The sequence below is a fragment of the Puntigrus tetrazona genome, chromosome 3 (genome assembly GCF_018831695.1).
Source record: "Puntigrus tetrazona isolate hp1 chromosome 3, ASM1883169v1, whole genome shotgun sequence".
In the NCBI taxonomy this organism is placed as follows: Eukaryota; Metazoa; Chordata; class Actinopteri; order Cypriniformes; family Cyprinidae; genus Puntigrus; species Puntigrus tetrazona.
In genome coordinates, this window is record NC_056701.1 from 25,725,141 (window position 1) to 25,744,721 (window position 19,581).

The 19,581-nt window shown below is 39.0% G+C and overlaps 1 pseudogene; it reads right to left on the reverse strand.

The window, feature by feature from the left end:
* Positions 1-899: 899 nt before the first annotated feature.
* LOC122341381 lies at positions 900-15,332 on the reverse strand (annotated as a pseudogene).
* Between the last annotated feature and the right edge of the window lie 4,249 nt (positions 15,333-19,581).

Below are 19,581 nucleotides of genomic sequence, written 5' to 3' on the forward strand. Positions count from 1 at the left end.
GACCTTCCAGTATTCGAACAGTGTGATATTTAGCTGCCTATGACAATGTGCATTCAGCAGAAAAACGGTGGCATCCATCAGTCAAATGTTTACGTATCTTTTAAAACATATTACGCACGAAGACTACGGAGAGAGGCGCGTGGACGCGGATGAGCCTGACGACAAATACGGACGGACGAAAAAAACACCACGCACATATTTACAGTTATGTACAAACACTTAACACAACAGATTGTGAACATTCCAAGGCAATTAACCTTTAGGCACTAAAAGGTGTACATTATAACACGAATCATTAGAAGATCCACCTTCGATTGACTCCGGATTCCAAAGCCGAACCATATAATTTCACCACTAAGAAACAGTCTACTGCTTTAGAGCGACCCGCAGAAGAAATTTAGACGCCAACAGAGTAAATCTGGCTGCATAAGGGGATTTCTTGGCTTCAACTGGGAAAAATTACATGACTTTGCCATCGAGTCTTCCATGAACACAATCAATGGACTAACCAGCACCACTCAACTTACACATCCATTAACCACACACAACTAGTCCTACATTTAGACGAAACATGCGTTTCCGTAAAATAAATCTGCGAAAATATGAAAATATATCAATTCCATACCTAAACAATGCAACCTGACCCCTCTTCTCGTGAGCAAGGCTGTTGATTCGCCAGCAGTTTGTGTGGAGTTTGTGAAAATGCCATTAAAAACGTTCCACTGCATTCCTTGTCGCAAAGAAAACAAAATGATCAATACAATACAGATTTAACAATACAATATGCTTTAACCTATTTCCCCCTGCCTGTAACTTTGATGCTGGTTATTTCTGTTAGCGATTAATAATTTTTTTACGTTTTTTCAACCCCGCGTGGCATCCCGGCTGTCCGCTTACATGTTTGACTCACACTGTAGACCAGGCAAATGCAAATATCTGCAAACTAGCTGTGTAGCTCAGTGTGCTTACACTACTTCAACACCAACGAGACAAAAAAAAAAGAAACTGATCGGATGAAATTTGTGTAACAGGCATCCACTGCGGCAGAGGTGTTTTACTGTACAGCGTTTGTTCAGATCTCCATCAGCGGCGCCCCGACTAGTTGAATCATGTTAATGTATAATAGACAAAACCGGGAAGTCTTAAGTAGCATCTTATTCAAAGGACATGCAGGATTATATGGATGGCTACTCAATATCATAACGCGTCTGCTGTGCTGCTGTCCTTTCCCGCCACTCGCTCCACGTGACGTTAAGAAAATCTTCCATAAAGCTTTGAGTTTGTAATTATCTAATATTTTCAGTGGAAATCCACAAAACAAGCAGTGCTTGAGGGGATGATACCTGTATGGCTTTGGCTGAGAGGTTGAAGTACTCAGGTAGACAGGCATGCAGGTAGATTCATATAGTGTGGTGTGGTGTGTGTGTGTGTGTGTGTGTGTGTGTGTGTGTGTTTGTCTAGATGTCCATGTCCACAGGTCTCAGATCCCCGTCTTGTGCTCCTTTACCCAGAGCTCTCTGTCTTTGGCAGGATCCACGCTCTGCAGGAGCTGGTCCACCGCTCCATCGTCCTGAGAAACAACACAAAGGTCTGAGATTTCTGCTACCACAAACGCTAGTAAAATGTAAACTTTAAACCTTTTGGGGGGAAATAATTTCGCTTTTATACAGCAGATATGCAATACATCCATCAAAAGTGCAATATACTAAATATATATTCTATTTAAACTAAATGCTGCTCTTTTGTGTTTTCTGTTCAAACCGTTCTCAACACTGATAAAAACAAGAAGCGTTTCAAGAGCATCAGATCAGTGAATGATTTCTGAAGGATCACGTGACACTGAAGACTGGAGGAAAATTCAGCTTTGCATCACAGGGATAAACCGCCTATTAAAAAATATTCAAACAGACAACTTTTGGTTGCAACTGTACTTTTGATCAAATAAATGCAGCTGAAGTGAGAAGTTCTTTCAACAACAAAAAAATGGTTGTCCTCAGTTTATGGAAACTCTGGTATTAAAATTATTCAGAATTTCCCAGTAGTAGATACAGAGAGGTTCACATCTAATTTCCAATTAGAAAGCTTGTATTTGCAATAACTCCGATAGCACATGAAGGCAGCACAGATGCTAGTATTTGAACGGATAGAAGCTCCTCAAACTAACACAGTCTGTAGGTTTTCAGCTCTGCTCAGTGTGTAATATTTATTTTTATAAAGGCATATAGCATTTGTGTCTTCAAAAAGTCTATTTTGGCCGTTTCGTTGAGTGTCACAGGAGACTAAGGCTGAGATCCTGTTTGAGACCCATCTGTTAAACGCACTCAGACTTATGGAGAGTGTTACTCTGTGAAGTTGTGAGCGCTGGCAGCCGGTCTCCTGTGAAGACGGCAGCTTTCACGAGCACACCCCGAGGGCTCTGGAGCAGGTGTTTACTCTCTGTTTGCCCTAAAACACGAGCTGTGCGGCTTTCTAATGTGTCTTTTAACTTCTGATTCAGAAAATCATAACGTAACCAAAAGATTATCATGACAAGCACAAACACTGAGAAATGGAGGAAGTTTCTTGCTTGGATAATAATCATTTCACTTTTTAAATTGTATTTTTTGTATTCTTATCTTAAAATGTATGCAGACCCATATAGGTTCGTGAATGTTTTGGATTAATATAACGAAATATTTAAAAAAATGACAGTAAATACCATTTGAGTGACACAAATTGATCCGTTTGGAAGAACGTCTTCAGTGTAGCTGATAAGTCAAAACTGATGGATGCGGACGGACTGATGAGGATCCAGCCTTATGTGGAGAAGCATCTGGGTTATTTTGTGGATGTCAAATGTTAGCGGATGACGCTTTCTCTACACCTGCGTCTCTCTCTGCTAGGACACCTGTGTGAACTGATTTCACTGTGTTCCTCAAAACACCAGCTCATTCACTCTCTGAGCACGAATGTCTCAGAAAACCATAATTATTTCTGAGAAAAGCTCAGGCGGCATTTCTGTGCCCTGAGAACGGAGCACGTGACAAAGCTCACTTAATGAGATCCTCAGATCGTATGAAAGATCATTTGAAATGAAATTCTAATAGCTGCAGATGATATCTGAATATGAAGTCGGGTTAGTCAGTTTGGCTGCTGTTACTCACGCTTTGGTTGAACATGTCCGTCTCGTGCCGCAGTGTGGTGTACTGACGCAGAAGCTGCTGTATCGTCTCCACCCGCTCCACCTCCAACCTCTCCAACTCCTTCAGAGCGCAAACAGAGAGATCAGCCTGCACATTACTATTACTGTTACTATCTTCAGGGTAAAATCCATTATTAATAAAGTATAAACCTTTCAAGGCAGACGTACAGATGAGTCCGGAGATTTAGCAGTGGTATTCACACAGAAGCCACAATATTGTATTTCAATACGGCATTGTGTTTCTAAATTCCCTGTAAAGAACTACACTACCCACAATCCTCCACCAATATCCACCAATCAGAAAAGAGGACCTGTGCATCAATTCTGTGAATCGAAACCTTAATATATATGGTTTTACACTTATATTAAAAAAACATTAAACAAAAAAGTTTTATAATGACAATTATATGATGACATTTGCAGTGCTTTATGGAATTTGTAGTTCATTACTTAATCAAATCAGTGATGAATCATCTTAGACCCGGTTTGTTTAGTTCATGCTTACATTTACCTATTTACTGTTAAAAACAGTTTGTTTAACTTTAGTACATTAATGTGTTTTGCCCATATTGCTGTTAAAGCTTAAAGCAACTCAAATTATATTTTTTTTCACGATCAAAAGGTAAATAATAAAAATAATAATTAAAGGGCTGCTATGGATAATATATGCAGCAAAATCATGAACGAGCCCCATAAAGAAGAATCATTAAGAGAATTCAGAAACTAGAAACTTCAGAAATGCAGGTAACTAGGGGGAGAGATGAAATAACAAATAATTACCAGGCTTGTGGTGACCATCTCCTCAAACCACTTTGACTGAGCCTGATTGTAAAGGTCCACGCAGCGCATCAGATCATCACCTATTCACAGGAAACACAGAGACAATCGTACATGCATTTACAAAAAAAAATGAAACAGAAAAAGAAAAGGTAGTGCGGTCAGTGCTTAAACCGAGAGATCCGACGATACACATTTCAAAAGCGTTCAGACTGAAGCCAAGAAACATAGTGAAAACATACCAGAAACCATTCAGGATCAATCCCATGCAGTTAAACAAATCTAAGCAATTCTTTCCGAAGCGTTCACTGCATCCTTCACGAGATCAGATGATGATTCAATATGGTATTTTTTTACATCTCCTAAATCAAGCTTAACTCGTAAACGAACCTTGTTTTAAAGATAACTATTTTATTATTTTAGCTTTATTTGCCATATTCTTATTTAATCAGCGCCTGACTTCACCAGCAGGGGTCAGCCTTGACTCGTTTAACGCTATTTGTATGCGCACCGTAACGCGGTGATCGCGGGTACCGTTTAACCTCAACACCGTTCACCGGGAAACGCGTTCCCGAACAATTAACGGTAAACCGGGGCAAAAGGAGACAAAGAATATCGACATCTCGGAGGGGGAAAAAGAGAAACGGATCGCTCCATCTATATGGAAATGAGATCCAGGCTTTAAAGACATTTGCATTAGTGATTTGAGCCGTCGTGATTATCGATGGAAAACGGCGTCCGAGCCGCGCTCAATGTCCGTCCGTTGATTGATAGCGGAAACCGAGACTCGTTCAGCGCGTGGGAGCTCGGGAACGGGAGAGACGCGCGGATAACATCCCGCAGGGGGCTTTCTGGAGAGCTCGGCTGCAGAGGAAAACACTGTAAAGCTCTTGGCAGCCGAACAATTAAAAACAGTCTCCTGCAGTCAAGCGCTGGAAAAGATCTCCGCAAACAAAGAAAATCAAAGCTGACTGAATCTTAAACGGCATTCGACACCGATATCTTACAGCTCGCTGTAATCGATAACAAACCAGCTCAATAATATAAACTAGGTGTTCACGTCGCCTTTTTTTAATTCGGGCTAGAATATCGTGGCTGGCCGCCAGCTTGTGGCTTTGCATCGCTAAGCATTGCTAATGATTCTGGGTGATTATTAGGATGTTCCTGGTGGGAAAAAGTCTGTGTAAGATATCGGTCTTTAGCAGGTTGCTCATTTAGTCTAAAATATAATCATCATAATATAAATAATAAAATATAATCATAATCATAAAATATAATCATGCCCTTGCAATTAGATATTTTCATGTAAAAAGCCCTGTTCTCACTGTTTTGCTGACAACTGTGCTAAATTGCATAGAAATGTAAGTAATTATTCATTTTGTGAACTTTATTTCTTACTGTTCAGTGATTTGGACTATTTCTTACTCTCTTGCAAAAAATATGTAATGCAAATAATGTAATTATTTTCAATTTTGGTGTTAACGTTAGTGCTGTCAAGCAATTAATCACATACAAAATAAAATATACGAAATAAAATTTTTATACATAATATATGTGCGTTCTGTGTCTATTATAAATATATATATATATATATATATATATATATATATATATATATATATATATATATATATATATATATATATACACACATACACAATATATATATTTCAAAAATGCACATGTAATTACATGTCTATATTTATGTAATTTATATTATAAACACATATATTTAACATATAAACCAATTTTTTTATTTATACATGCACGTGTGTGTATTTACACATAAAAACATACACAGCACGCATGCATGCATATTATACGTGTAAACAAAAAACATTTTATTTTGGACAGCACTAGTTAATATATGTAATAAACACAAAAAAGTCAACTAAACTCTGACATGCCTAAAAATCTCTTTGTCTGCAATCTATCAGTGATATTTCTCAACGCAGTCGCTATGGAACAGATTGGTCTCCTATCTTATATATTGTCTGCCAGAGGGGGAAAATTAAACGCGCCAAAGTATGACATTTTGTTTACCATTAACTGGCATTAAACATGCAAATTTGTCAATAAATTATTGAAGTCGAAGACGAGTTCTCAATATATAGCCATATACCATTTACATGGTACTCCATAGTACTTAATGCTCCGAACCTTAACTCTAAAACGATGAAAATACCACGTAGTATCGTGACGTTCTATTACTTCGAAGCGAGCGCATTGTTATGCATATCACATTAACGTAGTGGTTTGGGAAGTTGAACGTCGAAGCAGGAACGTCTCTCACAGTGTTGTATAGTCTAAAGAGTCTGTCACGGTCATTTGGTCCTCTGTGCTGATGGAGTCAGACGCTGAATAAGACACCATTAGGCTCCTCAATAATGCACCAGTCACTCAGGCCAACAGGTTGAAGGTGGAGTGAATTCTTCCCCGTGTCGCGTCCCACCGTGTGAACCTCAGGGTTGCCAGGTCTCCCTGCATTACGGGTGCATTGAGTGGCCAGCTCAGGACAAATTCGCCATTGATTGTAGGCGTCCGGAGCAATAAGAGGCTTGGCATCGCTGACCGTCAGTTCCCACGAGGCCCATTTTCCCACTGCAAAAATAGATCATTACTCCATGCCTTTCCCAACTCCGTCTGGAACCAATACAGCCTGGCTCCTCTTAAACACAGGCTCCTGGGATTGTGCCAGAGTCCTCTTCCCCTGCGCTGTTCTCTCCCATCCCGTTCGTCATGCCTCTCTCCCCTCGCTCGGAAACACAGTCTCATCTCCACAGTGTCCGCAAACTACAACAATGGCGCCCCGCGCAAGATTTCACCTCAAAGAAAGCTCCTTAACTCAACACAAAAAGGACTGACGCCAGATTACGGAGGGCTCGTTTCAACTGCAATCCATCCTGAGTGGAAGAGAATGACTGGAAGTTTTTAGAACGAGAGACTATCGGGGAAGTCGGTCCTGTTGAGCAGCCAGGGGTTTGTCTGCCAGTGCAGTCTGTAACGGTGTTATGACAGCTGGCAAACTGGCGGTGACTCGAGGATTCTGGGAGTCTTAGTATAATTGCACACAGCCAGAGCTTTTTAATGAACTTCTTAACCCTATGAAGACTGCTGGATCATTCGATATGCGCATTTATAATGCCTCTTCATCAACATGATCAAAAACCTACAAAACATTTAAGTCCGTTGAAATATTAATAACTTTTGATATTGTTATTAATATTTTAAGATGCTATCACAAACTACAGAATTTTGAGATTAAAAATAAGCAATGAAATGTCTTATTGAGGCATATTATCGAGAAGTATAGACTCTTCTAGATCTCACTGATTTACATTACAAACTATCACAATCTAATCTTACTATTTGGCTATATAAACATCAGCATCTGAATAAAGTTGCTTTTTTGTTTTGTTTTTGCCTCCTCGAGTTTGATATTTATATTCTTATTACTGTATGTCTTACTATATCAGCCATTGTTAAATAATTGATAAAAACTTTTTCACAAACTCATTAATTACTTCATGCACCCTCGTGTTGTTCCAAACTCGTAAGAATGTTCATTTTTGGGTGAATTATCCCTTTAAATCGTTGTTCCTTGTAATATTTCCCCTGTGCTGCAGTTCTCAGATATGATATATGGTTTAATAAACCTTCATACGTTTGGACTACAGGGCCAAAATATCACCCTCACAAACATAGCACTGTAACCCTTTTTAGTTCCAAAACTCCAAAAAGGATTTAGTAACATCTCATCTTCAGGTTTATTGTGCAGCAAGACCATACTAGCTCGGGCTTAATGAACCGCTTTTGCGCTGATGCTCTGACCTGCTTGTGTGGATTTCCGTCGGGCTTTCTTAATATCCTCCTCTGTTTTGTTGCTCAATTTGATCTCAAGCTGCTGCGTTTTCACTTCGAGATCCTTCTGTCTGTCCGCTAGAGCCTTCCGTGCCTGCAGAACACAACACAAGGCAATGTGAAAAGACTAACCATCAGCCTTTATAACCTTCAGAAAACAATGTGGACAGTCAACTACAATTTCAATCCAAAACATCAGACGTTCTTTCCATTTTCTATGGGATTTGCTAAATTTTCAACCCTGAATTGAGACAACTAACAGTTTAACATTTTCCATTTTCCACCGAAGCGGAAGCAATGGATCACACGAGCTTCACTGTCTGTACTCGCGGTGATGGCTGCCGCGTTGTGTGGCAGTTAAACTGTGCTCAGCTTCGTTATGTCGCCGATGGTCGCCGCTGCTCATGTCGCCAGGAAAGGCCAACTCTCTTTGGAAATGAATGATGGATACGTGGCCTGGGGGTCAGCGCTGATGTTTAATCAGCGGGATGAACACAAGTGAAACACTCAAGGCGTCGTTCTGATGTGTTCTCGTCTCTCATCCGGCCATCTGCTGTCCGTGCAAAAAGTTTGAACAGACGTGTTGACACAATGGCTTCTGGGAAACATTTTGGAGCCATTTGTACCAACAACTCGCAGACTTGAAAAGACATTTTAATTAAATATGCTTGACAAAATTAGCATGGCCTCAAAGTTCTCTCATGAAAAGAAGGCAAACTTTAGCATAATTCCAGAAAAAGCACTTACTGCGGTAAGAATATACTTTAAAAGAATATGCTCAAACGTGAACTGAATCTAATACTTAATATCTGCAATTAAACAATGTATAGTTTACATTTATAGTAAACGCAATTAGTGCCACTTTTAAGTGTTTTTAACCCTCCTAAATAGGACTTGAGTACATCTTTATACACACTTTCACAATTACTTCTAAATGTATTTGGGATTACACGTTTATAAAGGTGAAGTTACAATTTAAAATAAATTCACTTTAAGTGGAATTTCAAATGACACACTAAAGTTAAACTTATAACCAAGTACTTTACATGGACTTGAAAGCAAAACTTTGAAAAAGTTGAAATCACTACAAAGTACTCTTTTTAAAAGGATGCTTAAGTGCGTTAAGAAACACAGTCATGAAAGCGTGCTTTATGTTCGGCATACTTAAGCGTCTTTTTATTGTATTAATATTATATGCATGTACTGGTAACACTTCAGTACAGGGACCAGTTCTCACTGTCAACTAGATGTTTATTAGCATGCACATTACTAACACATTGGCTGTGTATTAATACTTATAAAACACATATTATCATCACATTCTACATCCCTAATCCTATCTACCTTACTAACTAGTAACAAGCAGCAAAATAGGAGATTTTTGAGGGAAAAGTCAAGTTAATGCTATTTTGTAAACTAAGAGAATCGAACCTTAAAATAAAGCGATCGCTTTTCTTTAATACACTAAAGTACGCTGAAATACAATGAAGTGCGCTTCGTTTTCACAAGCAATTGTACCTTCTCCACAGCAGCGTAACGGCTGACCAGCTGCTTCCTCAGGTCAGCGATGTGGTGGTCGTACTTCTTCATGTCTTTTTTGAAGTTGTCTCCTCTGAAGGTCAGCAAAGGCTTCTCGACTTCACTCTGGAGCTGGAGACAAAATCCTCCGCATCAGTTACACAGCTGCATGGCAAATCTGGGCACCGACATTAGACGGCATCTGAAATGAACTTGTGAGGTGTGTGGGCTTTGTGTATTTGGATCGAGTTTTTGCTTCGGTAATGATGATGGTGATGTTTCGGTGAAGAAAGGCTTTTTTGTTTCATTGTCTCCGTAAATCATACGCGATCTGAGGGAATAAGACTGCAGAATCACCTCCATCTTCCTCCAATTAATCACCCACACCGCCGCTAAATGGAGCACGCTAGTGTGAACACGGGAAAGCACAGCGGTGGAAACAGACAAATGGCAGCAGACTGGAGAAAGCTGTGTAGCTCATTACATACGGGCGGCTAATAAGATCTCTGAGGGGAAGCTACTCAGTACAGCAGAGAAATGAAAGAAAGGCCAGATACTTCATCTTCCCTGGCAATGCGTGAGCTTGAACTGCCAATTTCTCGGCTGGATCTTATATCACCTCGAGTGAGAAATGTCACAACAGAGAACTGAGAATGGCCCACCTTTGAGGAGAACTTGAGATGGACCTCAGCTTCATCGGCTAGACTCTTCTTCAGCTGGGCCCAAGCTTCTCCGAGAGTCCTAAATCAGAGCCCAGGAAAGACGGTTAAAGCTACTGTTTTACATTTATTTCATGTTTATTACACAGTCTACTTTGTTAAAAAACTGTCATGAATGCGTCTCTCTTTAAATTCGCTAACAAGGCCTTTTGTTTAACTGTCTGCAAGTACATATCTTTAAATACAGGCAACAAAAGAGCATGTTCAATGCAACTAAGCACGCGTAAGTCTATTTTTAATGCCTTCATCTATTAAACATCATTTTAGTACATTTACATCTTCTCAGCATGATCTGTGGAGGAGAGCTCAATGCTCGAAAGTGTTTAAATGCCAAATTTGTTAAAATCGTGAAGGAAATACAGCTAATATTGTGTCCAGTATACAATCATTTTTGTGACATACCCTTCCTCTTGAGCTGCCATCGGGAACATGGAGAGTTTGGAAAGGTTTTTGGCGTATTCCTCTTCGATTTTTATCCTGAAACGTCAAAACATTCATCAAGAAAAGAAAGATCGAATGTGGCATTATCTCATAGAGCACTACTGGCAGAACTCCACGCGTATCATGCCAATATTATATAAGTATCACGGTATTAGCATCGCTGTACATTTTGTAGTGGCTATCTGTTCTTGTTGCATTAATTGCAAATTGCATAACACATTAAGGGCCAGATCTACTAAACAATGCAGATTAGCGTCAGAGCGCAGTTTCATAAAAGCGCTGATTCTGTGTGATTTACTGACAACGCACACATTACAAAACACAAACACAGCCAGATCATTTCCATAATGACCAGCACAATATACCAAAAGCGGTGCAAATTACTGCCTCCTTTAAGCCACACATCTTAGTAATTTGACGATTCAACATCTGTAAATCACGTTGCGTGTTTCATTTTAATACTCTCCACTGATAAATTTTATGCGTCAGACAAAAAAAGCCGTATTTTTGTATAGCTCCGCTTCTGCAAAATGACCAGACAAACAATGTGCATCCGTGGTGTTTTGGCGCTTGCAATCTGTTCATGAATGTTCTTTTTGCACATGCATCTCGGATAGGTTTATTGCAAATTCATTCATTCATTTGAACAAATTTACCATTAATACAGATGCTGCGTCTATTGCATTTAACATGTTTTCCCGTGTTTACATTGTAAATACGATCGAATGCACCAATAAAGCACGCCAAACATGCCTCACTGATTCACGCGCGTCAAACAAGCAGATCCGAGCTCACGCTTTATCCTATTTGATGTGCTCTATGTATGTGCGCCTGATCGCTTTTTTTATGCGAATAAAAGCCTAAAGCAAATCTGTTAATCATATAAAGCCATTATATATTTCCAGGAGACTTGGATTACATCGCTTGATTCACAATATAATTTTTTTTATGCTCTCTTAATGAACTTTTTGAAGCTTGAAAACGTCAATTGCACAGACGTTGACTAGATTAGAAAATATTAAAACTATAACTGATCCGTGTTTAAGATTTAAGATCCGTTGAACGGCTTGTGGGTTTGGAAGGACGTGACGATTTTCATTTCTGGGTCAACAATTCATTCAGTGAACTGAAAACAATAATAATAATAATCTGGAAAAAAAGACATGTTCATGTCGTCTTTTATTATATGTCTTTTAAGGACGTTATGATTTTTAACCGGAAAACCGTTGAAACGTTTGATAGTTTTCGGTGTGTAAAATAAAACATAAAACTCCAAAAGGCAATAGGAAGTGAGGCGTTATGTAAGAATGATGTCAGTATGAGAGCGAGAGAGGCTTGCCCACCTTTCTCTGATGAACTCTGCCATCTCTTTCTGCATCTGCTTCCCCTTCAGCTGTTTCTGCAGCAGCACCTCGAACCCTGGCACCGAGGCCCCCTGAGGGTCCCTCTTATCGGCCTGCAGAGCACAGACACGTTACGCACACAGACGCACACCACCAGACTGTCAACAACACGTGAGCCAGATCAGATGTGTGTGTGTGAGAGAGCGGCCACATGTGTGTGTGAGTCACAGCGTGGGCTTGCATGAATCAGAGCGTGTGTGTGGGAGGGGGTGTAGCCGTGAGGGCGCGTTTCGGTGAAGGGTGTGTATGGGTGGTTGAGGGTATGACTAATGTAATGTGAGGGCTCCTGACGCAGTCTGTGTGCGCAGCATGTTAATGAAATATGTTTTTCTTTCACTCTGTGCGTGTGTGGAGGTGTGAGAGTCTGCTGTTGTGACGGCCGCCGACGTGCCGTCCCGCACATGACAGAAGTGTCATAACCCCTTCGCACGCTTGGCTTGAGAAACAAGCCAGGAAAAATCTTTCCTGACAAAACGCTCCTGTTATCATTCGCCCCGCATACGTGCGTACGTCTGCATGTCGTTTCGATCTCAAATTACGATTTGCTTAAAACGCTCTCGCCCCCCAAGGCCATCTGAGATGTATGTGACCTTGTTTCTTCATCTGGAGAAATTTAGCATGCTCGCCGATGGAGCGAATGGGTGCCGTCGGAACAAGAGTCCAAACAGCTGGTAAAAAATATCACCGTAATGCAAAGGCGACTCACACCACACGCCATCAATGAGCTGAAAAGATGCATGTTTGGGAAAAACAAATCCATCATTATGACAAGGCTCCCTTTAGCGATAAAGTTTATCCCCTGTCGCCTTCTCGTATCGAAATCGCCAACGCTTTTGTTTAGTAGCGTTTGTTTTCACGCGTAAACTGTTTGATCTGTGCATATTTTTCTCATGATTCGCGATTTTTGCTGGAGGAAGCAATAATTTGGACGGGCGACTTGTATTTTAGCAAGAAGCAACAGTTTAAAGCTGAAAATCAGCCGTTTGGACTCTAATCCTGACGGCACCCATTAACTGCAGTGGATCTATTGGTGAGCAAATGATGCAATGCTGCATTTCACCAAATCTGTTCAGATGAAGAAACAAACTCACCTGCATCTCGGATGACCCCAGGGCGAGTGAACCGTGAGCGAATTTGATTAATTTAAGTACAAAACAGCCTGTCAGTGGTGATAATTTGAGGAAATATGCTGGTCATAAATCCTAAATACTGTAGTTTTGCTGAGCGGCTGCTAGCTTGTTTTCAGTGGTTGTTTATTAGCTCAAGTAAAGCGTATATGATATTCCCGTCTCTAGATATGGACATCATTGTAAGTCTGAGAGATAGTTTTGTCCTGTTTTATCGTTCCGGCGCTTAAAAGGCTGATGGCTTTGAAAAACACAGGCACATCTCTCGATACCTCAAAGTTAAACATCAATATGAACAATAATATAGTGATGCTAGTTTTGTTTTCGTTACAGCATTGTGTTAGTTAAAATCTAATAAAATAAAACGTATTAAGCTAAATAAGTAAAAGTAATAATAATAATAATAATAAAAAAATAAAATGTACTGTATATTTAGCTACAAAATGTAATTTAAATTTGTTTAAAATGAAATAAAAACATAGCAAAAAAGATTATTAAAATTAATTTTATGGTTTAAAATAATTGTATTAGTTTATATATAATATATCCGATTAAGTAAATGATTCACGGCCTTGAATCAAATGCCATCTGTCGTAAAAATGTCAAAACAAAAAAAGCATACTACGATAAAGCAGCAAAGCTTTTCCTTTTGGAAGCTTTATATGCAGCGTGTGAACAAAACACTGAAAACCCTTCATGACTTGAGTTTCTTTAGCAGACGCACACTTTACTTCACATCACCTGCGTCTGTGCGAATGTCATTTATTTCTAAACCACGTACTCGGTTTAATTTACTTTACCAAACCATATTTTACTCACATTTGGCAAACGCGCGCTGACCCTGTGCGCTGCGACACAGGTCTGTCAAAGCAATGAGCCGATTTCTGCATTTTTATTAGACGGACCCAGCACCAATACTAATCTCTACAGTACAGCACGGATACTCATCCACTGCGCTCCGGCAGACGGGGCTGTGCTCTTTTCTGTCTCTCACCCAGAAATAGTCGCAGTAGCTCCACTCGCTGGGCTTGAGAAGCTGCTGCTCCGGCGCAGACGTGGGCACGGGGAAGGTGACGCAGTTGATCTGCGGTGAGATAAAACAGAGGAAGGTCAGCTCGCGGTCTGCTGCTTTGTCGGGTTGCTTTTATTTTCAGAGGGGTGAGCCAGGGATGGCTTGTGTGAGTCTCAGAGGGGAGACCAATGAAAGGTCACCATGTAAAAGAGAAAGACTGGTCATATAGGCCGTGACCTATAACAGCCTGAGGATGGACAGAGCGATGGAGGAAGAGAGAGAGAGAGAACATTTAAATTTGACATCGCTACCACTTTTATTATAAACACAAATTAAATTAAAGTACACTGGCCTTTAGTTCATTGATATTATATTATCTGCAAGTAAAATGTTTGGTACTGAGTAATATTAACTAGCTACTTACAGGACGATAAGGTTAGGATAAAGGTTTAGTTTAATTGGAACAAATATGCATAATTTATTGTTATTATAATAAAAGTACAGGTAACAGGTGTAACATAGACACCTTAAAATAAAGTGCTAAAAGATTTGAAGTACACTACAAGATATGAAGTACACTACAAGATTTGAAGTGCACTACAAGATTTGAAGTGCACTACAAGTGACCAATCAGTGCAATTACACACCTTGTTTCCACAACTCTGACCATGAGATGTATAAAGGCAAGAACAAAATGAATAAATGTTGATGGAGCAACATCACTTGCAATAAGCAAAGACGGTTCTGGTTCTGTTTAAAAAAAAAAGCGTTCAAGCACAATCGTTCCACTTTTACCAAAGTCCACCCCTGAAATAAAAGCCTTTTTAAGACCACTCGTTAGCTACAGTGTTTAAATTAGACACAATGTGCACTGCATGCTCCATCCGTTTACCTCAAAATCAACTTTGTCCCCTGCAAGCTGGGACCTCACTGACTGGAACACTTCAGCAGTGCGTAGCTTCAATTCATTCGTATTTTGAGAGAAAATACGAAGAACAGTGGCTTTCACCCGAGACCTGTATTATGCAGGTATGTTGTAAACGGTTGCATTGCAAACCTAGCCAGTTTTTTCGCTCGCAACCACGAAGCAAGCTTAGGTAGTTATGAGTGAGATTCCAAAATCGGTTTCTACCTCGGACTGCAGTAGTGTGTGTGTGCGCGCTCATAAAGTGTTTGAGTATACACTCTAGGGTCCATGGCGTCTCCAATTAGCCTGTAAGCACTGCAATTATGTAATGCTCACCATCTGTACCGCCTCCCTGCCACTGCCAAACAGGATGTGCTCCCTGCCATAGCCCTTCAGTGCCTCAAACACACACACACACACACACACACACACACACACACTTATTCATGCTCAAATACACCACTGTAAACAAATTGGTCTTAACCTCTTGTAAGCAAGCTTTTTTTTTTTGCAAAGCTATGTTAATGACGACGATGTTTTATTAGCTTTGACGTTCATTTAACATGCTCATGTCATTTTCTTGAACTCCGTTGAGGCTGAACAATTTGATATTGTTTTGACTTTTTTTTCCACACACTGCTGATCAGGGTCGTGCCCAGACACAGGGATGCACGTTTTATGCCTGTATTTATATGTGGTCGCGGTCTCGTGAAATTTATTCCAATACATCAAGTATATCGCGATAATATTGCTAGTTTGTTTGTGCCTTACAAATGGAAATTGAAATGGAATTGTGATCAAAACGAGATATGTATATAATTTATTGCGTCACTGCAAGCACGCTTTTTTGCGATGAGCTTTCAGCTTGTATTCAAAAAAATGGCAGAGCTGAACATCACAGGGTTAAAGGTCATTATGCTAAAAGACTAAGAGCAGCCTTCATTTGCAAACAGCACTGAACAAATATGTAGAATATAATTTTTTTATTATTTACAATATTCTTGTTTAAACAAAATATTATAAGCAATTAAAATGAATATTATATATATATTTGAAATGAAAATTACAATGCATTTTATTTATATATATATATATATATATATATATATATATATATACAAAAATATTTTTCATATAAGTTTATGTACTGTGTATATTTATAATGTATATATAAATACACACACATACAGTATGTATTTTGAAAATATTTACATGTATATACATTATATTCTTGCATATATATATATATATATATATATATATATAATTACGACTTTTCTATCTCTTCACAGCAGAGCACCTCTAAATGCTAACTCCTCGACTCCATCAGCATCATTTGCATTTACATATTTCGCGCGAAATGGACAAGACGGGCGCAACGCAACTTGCGCAAAAACTGACCACAAAGACACACAATTACAATCAAGACGCCAGACGCAGCGATAAGACCCGTCCATTGGCCCCAGACGCTCCCTGATCTGATGGCGCTCGAGCCGATTTACTCATTCGTGCCTCGTCACTTTGTTCATTTCATGCCTGGAAGATCGCTCTGATCGTCGTGGCCGCTAGATTTTCCCTTACAGTGCCGCCACATCTATCACTCCCGTTGTTTACCCTTCCCTCTCATCCTCCACAAAATGAGCCCATTCATCTCCTCTCCTTATAACTCCTCAGCGAGGTGAGCCAACCCTTATCAGGAGCTCAACACACCTCTGTCCACGCTGGAATACATCCCCTCTCCACATCCTTTAAAATCCGCTTGCTCCGTGCTGATGTAAGGTCAGTTCAAATCCACCAAAACTGTAACCCGAATCACCATTTGGGACTCCCACAGCGTTTCGCATCAGCGCAGGGAGGGCTAGCGCTCTTGATATCGCAGTAAACTGGTTTGGGTAAAAGGGAAATCTCACACCAATCAAACATCAGCTCTGCTCAAGGGGCGCATTTCATATGTATCGCTTTTCGTTTTTATATTTCTTATGCAAATAACATTACCAAACATTTTAGGCATTATAAACCAATAATACTGTAGTCAGAATGGCCCGTGGGTTCTTGGTTGGGTGGGTTAGTTTGGCAGTTAGCCCCCTCATGGTACATGCTGTGAATACACCACTATTATTATTATCATTGTGTATCATAAATGTATTTAAAATAACAGTCAAAAACATATTCTCCAGCATATAAAACAAGATAGCAATGAAGTTTATTGCCCACCAGATATGCATTTTAAAGGGTAAAAATGTAAATATTAACAAATTATCTTAGCAAAACTTGAAGGTCAAGAAAAGAAAACTTTACAATGACCATCATACAAAAGAACCAGAGGTTTGGCAATAAATGGTTTGTTTAAAGAGACGGTTCACCTAAAAAATGAATTCTCTCGTTAAGTCATTAAGCTTCATGTCATGCAAATACTGTACATCACTTTATTGACTAAAAAAACAAAACATAAAGCACAGAAACACACAGCAAAACGCAAAATACGTTATAAAACACAAAACATACAACACAACGTAAAACAAATACAAAATACAAAACATAACACACAACAAAACACAAAAAGTTGAAACTAAACTCAAAATATAAAACATTAAACATACAAAAAAAATAAATAAATTAAATTAAATTAATTAAAAAATAAAATAATATATATATATATATATATATATATATATATATATATATATATATATATATATATATATATATATATAATAAATAATTTAATACTAAACAAAATGCAAAACAAAGATAAATTTAAAAGAAAACAAGAAACAGACAGAATGAAAACAAATACAAATCAAAAGCACTTAAAACCTTCTTTAAAAATGCCTTCTATGTTCCACAGAGAAAGTAAGTCATTGTGCTTGATTTTTGGGTGAACTCCTTCATTGTGAGTTAATTCATGAAAGCTCCTCAGACAGAGCAGTAATCACTGCCTTTAAATCAGGAGTTTGGAAATAAACTACAAACAATGTGTTTATAACCATGTTCCTCTGTGTGTGTGTGTGTGTGTGTGTGTGTGTGTGTGTGTGTGTGTGTGTGTGTGTGTGTGTGTGTGAGTGCTTGTATAGTGAAAGGTAAAAACGGACGCATTATTTGTTTGGGTAAGCAGAATGCCTGTGCCCAGTGTATGTCTGGCACGGCCCATGAACCTGCTGCCCCGCCTCTTTAATGCCGTAATGGAACACGGCTGCTGAAAACCAACCATTTCTGCTGAACAGGCCGCAAATATCACAGACCTAATGATAGCATGCGGCACGCATGAGGGACACAAAATCACCAGGCAAGCAAACAAATGGAAATCTACAAAACACCAATCCAGTCAGCAGGTTTCCTCCAGCACATTCACCCACACGCCGCTTCACGCATCAGCTGCTCACGCAAGACTGTAGGGGTGCCTGGCCTTCTGTTGCTGTTTAACAAATCATGTCTCCTGTAAGGGCATCCCCCATCACGAAAACAATATTTGTACAATACTAATAACGGATGACATCATTTCTAAGCTCGAGACACTCTCGCAAACACACATATATATAAACGCGCGCCTCCATATACGCCTAGTTCGCGCTATCCGTTGTTCACGCAGAGCAGCCAGTGACAGCCAGCTATTACTCCAAGCGCCGGGTAGTGAGTTGGTTCCACATTAGCGATACTCAAAAAGATGCTCAAGGTGAGGCAAAAGGTAAAAGCTTTCTAGTCCGGCCTTTCAAACCCCCAGCACTTCCTCGCCGCTATTGATTCGACGTGTCTCGGTTCGGGTGGTTGTCATGGAGAATCACTTGTGCGTGTTTTCAGAGAGAGCTAAATAATACTGTGTAATATATACAGAAATCCATATGTGCATTACACTTGGGTAATGCGCCCATGCGTTCTGATATTTATAGCTGGATTTTAGCTAAAGGTGCGCGTTTAAGCGAGGTACAGAACTCAGCGGTAGTATCAGCTATATTACAGTATTCTCTGTACTACAGTAAAAATATAGCATTTGCATGAAATAATGCAGTTTGACTGCTATAGACATACCAATGCGATGTTACTGGCGATATCACAATTTATTAATTATTTATATATTATTATTGTTTCTGTATAACGAGATTTTTCTAGATTTAATTTATACTTATAGATATAGTTTATACCTATGTGTATCATTTATATTACAGTATATCAGCGCTACTGTAAAAACATTATTAATCAGATTAATTATAATAACATACAGTATAGAATTATAGTGTCAATTATATTAGTATATTAAAGAATATATAGTATACTTCATGCCATATCTGTACTTCTGCTATATCGCTCTATTTTTAATTGTTTTATTATCATTATTATTATATTAGCATAATGTATAACTTTTTATATTTTATTTTTGCACTGTATAGATTGCAGTACTCATTTTTCATTGTCCATCATAGTTTATTAGATATTATTTTTGCATAATGCATAAAGTATTTTTATTTGTACAAATATAAAATGTCTACATTTCTCTATATATTACTACATAATTTGTATGTAAGTGCGCGTGAGGGGGTATTTATGATATACATTATATAAGACACACACACACACAAGCATCATTGTTTAATATTCAATATAATGTGAAATTTATGATCATTTACGCATATAATCTGA